Genomic DNA, 12037 nt, shown 5'->3' with positions numbered 1-12037 from the left:
GACTTTTTTTTTTCTTGTCACTATTCCCTAAATAATACAGTATAACAACTATTTACATAGCATTTACATTGTATTAGGTATTATAAATAATCTAGAAATGACTTAAAGTATACTGGAGGATATGTGTAGGTTATATGCAAATTCTATGCCATGTTACGTAAGGAACTTGATATCTAAGGATTTTGTTATCTGAGATGAGTCCTGGAACCAATCCCCTTTGACTCTGAAGGATGACTATACTTGTTTTCAGAGACAAAAAAAACAAGAGCTCTTGGATTATGTGCAGACAGATGTTAGAGCGAGTATTAAATGTAGCCTTGAGGTAAGAGATTGGGCCCTGAAGCTAGACAGACTAGATTCATATCCTGGCTCTAATATTATTACTGCGTAACTATAGGTAAGTAACTGTTCTGTCTCAGTTTCATCATCTGTAAAATGGGATCATACAGTAATAATAACCTACCTCATTGGGCTGTTTTGAGGGTTAAATGAATTAACATACATAAAGTATTTAGAACACTTTCTAGAACAGAGTAAACTCTCCAACACTGCTTTTATTGTCATGGACTGATGTTTCAAACATCAGTAATAAAGAATTACTCCTTTAATCTAGAGATCTGCCATTTAGCTGGAGAGGCCAAACACTAGAAAAATTTCATAGCCTGGACCAAATTAACAGGTTTCTGAGAGGATGTGGCATCAAGATGTTATCATAGTAAAGAAAGCAAAATCCAATTCAAGAAGATGCTCAGGAATAGGTGAGAACTGAGTCTGGTTATCAAAGGATAAGCAAAATGGGGGAAAATTAAGTGTTTGGGTGGTACTGTATTTCCCCGAAAATAAGACCTAGCTGGACCATCAGCTCTAATACGTCTTTTGGAGTAAAAATTAATAGAAGACCTGGTATTATATTATATAATTATATATTATATTATATTATATTATATTATACTATACCCGGTCTTATATTAAAATAATTTTTGCTCCAAAAGACAAATTAGAGCTGATGGTCCGACTAGGTCATATTTTTGGGGAAACATGGTAGCAGGGGAGAGAAAAAAAGGCAAAAACAAAGACTCAGATTTTTTAGAACTAGAAGGCCCTTAACACATTCAGTGATATACAAGTAAGGACAGAGAACATGAGGCTTCTGGCTAAAATTCTAAAGCTAGCTGCAGACAGGGCCAGTGAGAAAATCTAAAATTATGACTTCCAGCCCACTATTTTGCTTGCTATACCAAAATGAGGCAGAAGCAGGTCATGTGGTCCTTTCACAGTCTTTTTCCTAATATTGAATTCTTTTTAAAAAGGGCTCAAGTGAAACAACTAAGAAAAAAAAAAACCACTCCTACACATTTAGTGGTAATCCTCTTCCTGGGACACACACAAATATGCTTTTTATTTCTATATTTTCCCACAAGGATGGCAGGATTTCCTTTGTTTCAATTTAAATCATTACATGGTTTTGTTGAGGTAAAGCACACTTCTTACATTCTTTTACTCCTGTAGTTTGATAATTTATGTTTTTCACCCTCAAATCTTAATAACAGTCTTCCTGCTTTTTCATATATTCTACTTCTTCCAAATAGACTGAGGGAAAAGTAAAAAATGCTTTTGTAGTTGGTGGATTTATTATCTATTCTTGACAATTATTAGAAAAACTGTAATCTGCTTCTCTTAAATTTAAAAGTTGTTGATTGATTGACTTTTCAAAAGATTTGCCAGGAAGGTAAAAGTATTTAAAAACTGCATGGTATGTTCTCAGAAGTTTGGATTTTGAGATTTATGAAAACTAGGTTAATGGTATTTTTAAAAGAGAAGCATAGCCTTGCTCTAGAAGTATTTTTGGCTTTCTAGTAGCTTCTTGGCTATTTTCTCAGTGTTCATTAGGATGAGTTCAATGGTTTCTAATATTTTCTTTTCTGAACTTGATAAACAGGGAGAAAGCCTCAAGTATCCCCCTCTGCTAGGTCCTTCTAGAGGCAGATTTGTTTCAACATAACTTAATTCCCTATCTCTTTCTTGGGACAAGAGCTGCAAATCCTTCCTAAGAACAGCTCTCTCAATAGTCTTACTCAGCACATACTTGTCACAAGTGTACTTTTTACTAAAACTTGGCCTTCTTACAAGATCAAAAGGTTACAGAATTCCCCCACGTTTTCAAACCATTTGTTTACATTTTGTATTTGTGAACCTGCCATTTGAATTTTTGCTATTTTTGAAAAGCTGGAGTGGACAGCAGAGGTCATAGGGTCCCTTACTGCCAAACTACTATAAGCAGTCATTTGGAACCTAGTATCAAATGGGCAAAATGGAAAAGTGAGTCTAAAACGTGTCATCAGGTAGCAGGTCCATATGTTGTCTGTTGTGAAGGCTGGGATCTCCAGGGAGTTCATTGGGCTAGGTTATCAATGTCTGATGTAGTGTGCTTGATTGTGGTGAGAACTGTGGAGTCAGACTGCCGGGGTTCAAATGCTCTGCCACTGTTCCCAGTGTCTACTGCCATGTCACCACCACCCTGAAGATAATCTCTTATTGTTATCTCTCCTGATTCTGGGCACTGATTAGGTTCAGCTAGATTTTCCCTCTAGGTCTCTCATACAGTATGCTCAGTCAGTGACTGGGGCTGGAGCCATCTCAAAGGCTTGCTAAAGCACGTGTCTGCCAGTTCATCTCTGGCTTAGGCTGGGTCCTCAGCTGACACCAACAGCTGGAACACATATACATGACCTTCCAGGTGGCCTGAGTTTTCTTACAGCATGGCAGCTGGGTTCCAAATGTGAGTGTCCTAAGAGAGCCAGGTAAAAGCTGTAGCTCCTTTTACAGTCTAGAATCAGAAGTGATGTAGCATCAGTTCTGCTCCATTCCATTCATTAGAATCAAGTCATTAAGTCCAGCCCACATTCAAGAGGAAGGTAACTAGACTCATTCCTTAAGGGTAGGAGTGTTAAAGAATTGGTAGACATGTCTTGAAACCACCGTAGCCATTTATTAGCTTGAAGACTTTGCTGTTCTTTGCTTTTCTGGTCTGTAAAACAAGAACAATGGGAGTAACTTACCTTCCAGGATTTTGTGAAGATTAAGCAAGAAAAACAAAAAACAAAAGCAGTACCTGGTACTCAATGTCTTAGCTTAGACCTTTATCCTGCTTTCCGCATATCTGAATTGATGCTTGTCATTGTCATCCACGATGAGATAGTTCCAAGCAGATACAGTCGGGAATTACCACCTTTCCAAACTCTACTGGTGGCATTTGACAAATCCCAGTGCCGGTGGGAACAGAGTTACTATAAATGGTTTGAATTCTTTGGTTCACCTTATTTTAGTGACAGTTTCCAGATATAGGTCAGTCCATTTAAACCTGGCCCCATTTATGGCAATTTATTTCATTATAGGATAAAGTAGTTAGAACCATGAGTAATAATTACTGTGCCTACATTGCTTTCAACACCTTAGTCAAGTAATCCTCAACTCACCCAGTGAGTAAGTTTGGAGGAGCACCCTTCCCTCCTCACCGATGAGGAAACCAGGACCTGGGTCAGGTGGCTTGTTCTAAATTCTACAAACAGGCAAGAGATCCGCTGGAGTGAGGAGCTGGGGGTATGGATTTGCTGGCCCCTCCAACATGCCTAAATAATATGAAGATTTTAAAAAATTTTAAAAATTAAAAAAAATGCAGATTACTACCCCATCATTGATTATTACCCAGTGTCAGTTAATATGCTATATGCAGACATATATGGGTATTTGAAATTTACTTTAAACTTTTATTTTCTGTAACAGAATTAATTGGCCAGTGTCTACTTAGCATGTGAAACTAAGTGGGTTAATAGATATTAAAATCATTGTAAGTAAAAGCACACTTTGCCATTCAATACATATTTTTTCTCTTTCGGTCATATTAATATTTTATGTTATTTTTGGGTATCCAAACTTTTTTTTTTTAATTAAAGTTTATCGGGCAAAACTTTTTTATCTAGAAGAAAAAGCAAAATTGAGAACACTCCCACTTTGTATTTGCTCCCAGGCTGGCTTCCAGTTATCATTCCCCGCCCCCGACTCGCGCCCCAGTTATTATATTTCACGTTTGATGTTAGTCAATCCGGGAGTAAAAAAGGTAAAAGGACCGTGCCTTCCGTGGGGGCTGGGACGGCCGCCTCTTCTCTCTTTTCCATTTCTGTCCCATTTAGGGTTGCCCGGGTGCGGAGGCTGCCGCCCGCCCTCACCGGGGGGCGCTATGCAGCCAGCACCGGGAAGCCGGAGGTGAGTTGGTAGGGAGGCGGTGGCTCCCGGTCCTGCGGGCGCGCTGAGGGGCGAATCCCAGGCTGCGAGGTCGCCGCCCCCGCCCCTCGGCCAGCCCCTCCGCCTTCCCGGGAGAGGGGAGTGGCCCGGCGCCTCGCGCCGCAGCCAAGCACTCCGCAGTCGCCAAGCACTCTGCAGCCGATCGCGCACTGGAGCTCCAGCCGCGGCGCGTAGAGGTGGTGCCGGAGCGCGAGGCGCGCAAAGGGACGGTAGCCGTGGGACAGCGCCCACCCAGCAGCCTCCCCAGAGCAGCTGCCGCGGGAGCCCCGCAGCTTCGCGGAGGACCCGCATCCCGGATCGTCCCCGGAGAGGGAGAACGACGAGGCGGCTGAGTGCTGCCCGGCAAGGTAGCGTGAGCGCCTTCCCTCTCTCCCCTGCCCTTCCCGCTGGGTCCGGCCGCGGCCCTCTAGGGGCTGTGAAGCATATGCCCCGCGCCTTTGTGCCTGGGGTCCCCGTGGCCCGGCCACTACCCGCCGGACTCGGGTCTGCGGGGTCTGCGGCTTTCTCCGCGGGGCGAGGCGGCGCTGCGGCGAGAACCCGAGCACGCTGGAGATCGCGCAGAGTGGTCGCGTCCGCAGTTGCTTCGGGGGACGGTGGGAGGGAAGAGGGCTGGTAAACTAAGTTGCTCGTACTTTGCCCTATTTCCGTCGTACCTGTGGGCAAAGTGAAATCCAGATCTTCCTCGTGTTCACCCACATCCCGTCCATCTCTCTGGCCCACAGCTGTTTCCTGGCCCCCTGGTTCTGTGGAAGGACACGGGGTAGCCTCCTCCGGGAAGGAAAGCGGAGGGAGAACAATGGGGCGTGGGGTTCAGGTGCGGCGTGCCCCGGCAGCAGCGGGGGAGAAGGGGGCCAGGACCCGATGGGGCTTCCTGCGCGTGCAGCTGCGCTCCTCTCCTTTGTTCCGCCGCTGCGGAGGGGGTTGCCGGGGTCTGGTTTCCTGTCCGGGACGGGATTGATTCACAGTCCCCGAGAGGGAAGGGGAGGAGAGGGGGCGGGGCTGGAGTGGGAACCAGATTAGAAACGGGAATCTTGGAGGGTGCCGGGGCCGGGAAGTCGGGAGGGGATGATTACAAACACACAACATTTTGTGCGAGGGCCGTGTGGGTTTCTGGGGCTTATTTGTAATGCTTTGTTCAGGCTGCGGCTGAACGTTTATTGCTGCAACAAGTTGTGTGCTTCTCTGAGTTCTTGGTGCTGCCTAATGTTAGTTTGGTGAAATCAAATCTTGTTAGTTACAGCGGAACAGTACCTTGTGTGTGTGTGTGTGTGTGTGTGTGTGTGTGTGTGTGTGTGTGAATCAGGGTGTTAAGTGTGTATGTGCTTGCCTGTGGATCTGTGTGTGTGGCTAATAGATACTGGCTTGAATGGGTAGGAGGCAAATTTTATAGAATCCATTTTGACAAAATAATTTTCTCCACTGTAATATAGTATAACAGTTTTTCAAGAATGTTTGGGGAGAAACCATCAGAAAACTAGACACTGCTAAATAAATGAATCAGATTATGTAACAGTGAATTGAAAATCCCTTTTACAGTCTTTCCCAGAAAATACACCACACATGCACCAACTTAGGTTTTGAGTTGAGGAGGCAGGGCTTTGTGCTTGTTTTCACTCCCCCAGTGTGTGTCATCTGGAATAAGAAAGTGAACACTTACCATATTGGTGAATTGGAATTTTTTTAAGGGGGAGGTAGAATTAAATGTAATATACTGCGCATTTGTTAAGTGACCCTTTCCTAGATTGGAATCAAGAAACCCAGGAATATTGGCTGACCTGGGGAGGGAGCCATGGGTGGACTGAATGAGAGCGTTTTTGAATGGGGTATTCCAAGCAAAACTGTTTTGGAAGGAGGCTGACATTTCCAGGCATTCATGGTTTGTGCCTATGGGACACTGGTGGAAGGATCCAAAGTCGGACTGAAGGTTAGAATTACTGTGGTGATAATTTAGGAGGAGACATTCAGTTATAGTAGTCTGGCTGCAGGCAGGGCTGGGAAATGACCCAGGGCTGCCTCTTTGACAAGCCTGAGGGCCCATGGTTAAACCACCCCATTGCCCATTCATTTTTGGATGAACCAAGTCTGAAAGCCACTTAAGCTTAGAAGGCAAATTAGGTGCTTACTCTGGGGGAAAAAAATGTTTCCTTGCCCACTAAATGGTAATGGAAAAGAACTGCGCAAGCTGCTGCTGGAGGGTTTGTCCTTTTCATGGGGGATGTGGTCAGATTTTCAGGCTAGGCTGAAAAGCAGTGGAACTTGTCCTCAGGAGCCGTTATGATGTGAAGTTGAGGTGGGGTGTTGCCCAACCAGCAAGCTGGCAAAACATTGTGCCATGGGCAGTGAACAGAGGGAGACTTCTTGGTTATTGTCTTGCCATTATGGACTCTTCATTTATGTTGTGAATTGTTTTGTAAAATATAGCATAATTGGATTCCTCCCAAGTACTCATTGGAATATATACATTAACCAAATGGAAAGGATAAGACTGGTACTGCTATCAGAGAGATGGATGTGGGATCCTCTTAAATAGTTGGTCTCTGGCTACAGGCTGTCCAATGGATGCCCTGTTGTGTGATGAGGCTGGCTACAGGCTGCATCCCCTTCATGGGATGGGATGAATCATCACTTTGTCAAGCCTGGAGTTAAAAAGCTGACTCTCTCTGGTTGCTGCACAGTTATGCAAAGCAACTAGGAGCTTCTGATCCCAGTGGGGAAGGAGTGGGTGCTGGGCGTGGTGTTTGGCTGAGAAAGGGTCCTTAGAGTGTAGGTAGGATCCATGTGTTTAGCATTTGTCCTCCTTTTGGGTGAGATTTTCCTCTCTTGCTCTCCCCTTTACTGTTTTCAATAGCTGGACATTTGGATTTTAATTAAATGCCCTAACAATAGTTGTTGCTATCATTCAGTAGTGTTTACTATGTACAAAGAGTTTTATATACATTACTCTGTGAATCCTTAAAACCTGATAGAGTGGATTTTCTCTCCACTTTACAGTTGAAACTGAGGTCTGGGGCGTTTAGTAATGTGCCTCTTACACCCTACCTGTGTAGGTAACTAACTAGAAAGTGGTGGAGGTGAGATTTGAATTCCCATCTCTGAGTCCAAGGTACATACTCTTTCAAGTATACACTGTACGGTATGATATCTTTTAATAATACGAATAACAATGATTTGATTACCTATTTGATTAACACTTTGCAGATTTCAAATCCCTTTCACATATATTATCACAATTGATTCTTTCAAAACCTCTGAAATGGGTTTGGGAGACCAGACTAGTGATATCACAACTCCTCCAATTGTACTGTCAAAAAGCTTTGTGCTGTTTATGGCCTGTATGAATAAGCTTTATGTGAATGAAATTTTATTTTTAAAAAATTAGGCTGCCAACATTTAAAAATAAGTTCTTTTTCGGAAACATGTAAAAGTGGTGGAATGGAGGAGATCTTACATAGTATTCAAGCATTTTGTATTTGTTGAAATTCATTTAGCTCTTTTTATCTTACAGCCTTTATTAAAACACCACACTGCTTCTTTACTGAGACCTAATGCCAGTGTCTTTTTAGAAGAGAAATAAGAAGGGAAGGAATGTGATTATAAAGAGGAAATGGGACAGCAGAATTGGAAACATACACAGCAGCAGGCTGTAGATTTTCCCAGCACATGCTTTTTGTCCTGGCAGTTGCCTTTTACAGGAGACATTCTTTTTTTAGGGAAGTGTCAAGGGTCTTTCTTTATAATATCCTCTGAGATCATCAAATTTCTGAGCTCTGTGGGAACACACATTCCACAGGATTGCTGTGCTCATCCTTCCCCCACAGGGGTAGTGAATGAGCTTGGGCGTCAGCGTGAAAATGGAATGGAAGGGGTGCCCGTCTTTGGGTGGAATAGAGGGCGGTGCTGGACAGGAGGCTCTGACCTGACCCAAGAGTGACCATCAAGTGCAGGGGCAGAATGGATTATAACCCATGGCATCATTAATTGTTTATGGATTTCTCACAGTGCTCCTGCGCAGAGGGAAAAGTCAATATTGTTTTTTTTTGTTTTGTTTTGTTTGTTTGTTTCTAAGATAAGACTTTGAAGACTGGAAGTTCTACTTTTACTTGTTTAATTATTTCAGGCTAGGACACCATTTAGGGTCTTCAAGGGTGTGGTATAGGTGCAGTAACGTTTGTCTCATATCATTAAAAGTCCCCTCCATTGGATAGAGAGGATGCAGGCATATGGTCTGCTGAGTCTAACGGAGCACCTTCCAACTTCCCCGCTGAGAAGGATGAAGGATGCTCACCAGCATTGTGCTCTCATAACCTCTCATGGATTTCTTTTCAGTTGTCAGAACCTTCTTCATCAGCTCATATTTTATTAAGCACACACAGTCAATACATTAAAAAGCAATAAAGGAAATGTGCTTCAAACGATGGAGCAGGGCAGATTGGTGTGTCCAGAGAGTGGGTGTTGCTGAAATGAAGAAAGTGACAGCTGTGGTGACTAAGGCCACGCCAACACATGCTGCTGAGACAAAAGCGGAAACCAAACAAAAGCAGGAGGCTGGGAAGAAACCAAACACAGTGCCCGCTCCTTCCTCATCCTCAGCTGTATTATGGCCAACCTTTGATGGTGTAGAAGGGGTCAGGTCTCTAATGGCTGGATTGGTTGGGATGCTACGGAGCATCATCCTCATGTTTCTGATGCTCAAGGAGAGAACGGAGGGAGCCTTCTTTAGACCCTGAAGATGTGTAAAGGACCATTCCGTGGGAGAAGGTGTCGAATAATGTGGTTGGTCCTGGCGTATGGCAAATCCTTGGTGATCTGCTTTCTTTCCTCCACACCTGCCAGCATTCCATCCTCATCCTGTGTTCAGCATGGTTGTAGATTCAGCCCCACTAAGGCTGTTCATAGACTTCAGGCATATTTGCACTGGGACAAGAAATGGCAAGCCCCCAAAGAATGAATCATTCATATTTTATATGACATTCATGCTACTGTCGATTAAGTATTGGGTGCTTGCATTGTGTCAGGCCACTTCCGGGGTACTTTCCATAGCTTGTTTCATTTAATCAGTAGGAGATGTCTGTAGATGAGGGAATTGAGAAACTTGCCCCATGGTTGGTAGAGATCAAGGCCAAGTCTGTGTGCTTTCAGAACAACACACGGCCTCGTGGTGCAGTGTTCTCTGAGGCTTTGAACCACTTTTAAGGAATTCGTTTTAAGGAGTTGGAGAGCCTACTCTGACGGTCGCCTTCCCTCCCGACTGGCTTCCTTTGTCACCCAGAATCAGGGTTTCTGTGGGGTGTCCTTGGCTAGTCCAGAGTTGGGAGAGTTGGTTGAAGTGCTTCTTAGTTTCTCCTCCTTTTCTGGGTCTTGTTCTTGGCTCCCCCATCCTGCATTATTCCCCATCCCCCAGATGAGGGAGACTTTGGTGAAAGAAGATGTGGCCTACGAGTGAGAGACTTAGGACCCAGGCCCTGCCAGGTGGTCTTTCTTTCCTTCTGGCCACATCTTTCTCTGCAGGAATTACATGGCCACATGGGCATTTTCCGGGTTTGTGTGATCTCCGGTCTTCTGTCCACCCGAGTGGGGTATGCTGCAGGGCATCCAGTTGGAGCTCAGAGTCTGATGTATGTGTCGGAAATGGTGTGAGTGGCATTGCAGGGCTGGAACATAGGAAATGAAACTTTGGGCAAAGCAGAGAAGAAAGGAGTTGGTATGGATTTATATACTCTTTCAAGATAGGCACTTTGAGGAATTGAGGCCTGGAGAAGAGTGAAAATTGACATTCTTCCTTTGCTTATCAGATAACTCTGAGCTTCTAAAAATACCAGGTGCCTGGGCTTTCCTTCATAACTGAGAGGCCAAGAGGAGACCTGGTCCCTGGGTCCCTGTCTTCCCGGGACTTTTCAACCAGTCATGTGTGGACTCAAGATGCTTTGAAATTACACAGATGGCTTCCTTTTGCCGTGTTAAAATGAAAATACAATTCAGAACTGTACATTACTAGTTTTTAATTTTGTTAAAAAATGAGCCTTCAATATCCTTAAAGAGATTCTAGAAAACTTAATTGAAAGGACAATGGAACAGACTGCTAATTACTGACTGTTACAGTGTGTGCGCACATGCACATCATTTGCCTACTCATTTCACAGGTTTCATAAAAGCGTTCTTCACACACTTAAAAAAAAAAAAAAGAGAAAAAAGAACCCAAAACCTTAATTGCAAAATTTCTGCTGGCCCCACTTACATCTTCCGGTGTACAGCTCTCCTTTCTCAGTGCTAGTTCCTTTAAATTACGTATTATTAGACCCCAAAGTGCTACTCACAATGTTCAGATTGCAAATATGCTCGGTTCCAAGCTGATCATTTTTTTCCCCTTCACAGTGCTTCAAAAGGATCGTCACTGTTTTATTCATGTTATGGTCCAGCCTAAATGCTTTTAGGAAAAGCTTCATTTTTGTAAATGTTGGGCTTATGCCAGTTTGCATGGCTAGTTATTTTTCAGTCCTCTAATGTTCTGCTTACAGTTACAGCAGAATGACACAGTTTTGATCTACTCCTGATGTGATGAGCCATCGAGGAAAAAGTTCTCACTTGCCTGAAATCTTCAGGGTGTTGAGAAGGGTTCATAAAAATATATGAACTGCCACATTGGGTCAGACTCAGGAATCTGCTTTCTGCAGAAGCAGAATACTTAGTATTCTGTGACATTGGGGGAGAGGGCCAGAGTTAGATTTGAGATAGCTTTATAGGTTTCGGGGCATCTCTTAAACATCCATAATGGCACAATCTTTTAAAAACCTGTCAAACATATATTTAAATTCATATATTCAAATTCTTGAATTGTTTGTTTTTATCCTATATTCTATTCATTTCACACCTTTAAAGGTAGAACTTGATTATATTGTTATTTTGATTTCAAATGCCCCATTTTTTGGGATGGTAGAGTGTCAGGGTGAAAGAGCCATAACGTTCACTGCTGTAACCCTTTCACTGTATTTGAGAGCTGCTCAGGGTCATAAAGCTAACTGGACGGATGGATCTGGGTACTTGGCCCAAGGCCTTTAACTTTTTGCTCAGTTTTCTTTCTAGGGGAATGTCTCACTGTCTCTCCCCAGAGCCATCTAAATCCAAACTCGGTGCTCATTATCTAACAGTTGATCCTCTTTTGACTTCACTGTTTATACTAGTTGTGCTACCCTGTTTTCCCGAAAATAAAACCTAGCTGGACAATCAGCTCTAATGCGTCTTTTGGAGCAAAAATTAATATAAGACCTGGTATCATATTGTATTGTATTGTATTGTATTATATAAGACCTGGTCTTATAGTAAAATAAGGCTGGGTCTTATATTAATTTTTGCTCCAAAAGACGCATTAGAGCTGATTGTCCAACCAGGTCTTTTTTTCAGGGAAATATATTTCTATCATTATCTTCAGTTTTTATTTCAGAAGCATCACCTACTTCTGTATTTTCGGTGACCTTTATATCCATCCAGTCAGTTGCTGTGTTTGGTTGGTTGTTGCCTTTTATTTTCAAATCCTTAAGCCTCTATTCTGGTTCAGACCTTTACAGGGCTGGGTACTAGAATGTAGCATTTCCCAAAGTGGGTTCCATTAAAAGTTAGTAGGTTGGAAAACAAAACAAAACAAAACAGAAATACCCTTAAAGTTAACAGATGTTAATATAAAAAAGGTTTGCTTGGGCAAGAAGGTGTTGATTAAATAATATTTTAAATAAGTTTCATT

General features: G+C 43.1%; 1 protein-coding gene across 3 annotated transcripts in view; it reads left to right on the top strand.

Moving 5' to 3' along the window:
- The first annotated feature begins 4419 nt into the window (after positions 1 to 4419).
- The window catches only part of MYO1B (myosin IB), a 171668-nt gene continuing 164050 nt past the window's right edge, over positions 4420 to 12037 (top strand). For 2 of the 3 annotated variants that reach the window (XM_033112280.1, XM_033112279.1), the window contains exon 1: positions 4421 to 4649. The gene's annotated coding sequence lies outside the window, so the exon portion shown is untranslated. Of the gene's footprint in view, positions 4650 to 12037 lie in introns of all 3 variants that reach the window. The other variant, XM_033112276.1, reaches the window with a different exon arrangement.

The sequence above is a fragment of the Rhinolophus ferrumequinum genome, chromosome 8, assembly GCF_004115265.2.
Source record: "Rhinolophus ferrumequinum isolate MPI-CBG mRhiFer1 chromosome 8, mRhiFer1_v1.p, whole genome shotgun sequence".
Classification (NCBI taxonomy): Eukaryota; Metazoa; Chordata; class Mammalia; order Chiroptera; family Rhinolophidae; genus Rhinolophus; species Rhinolophus ferrumequinum.
This window is presented reverse-complemented; position numbering and strand designations above follow the sequence as displayed.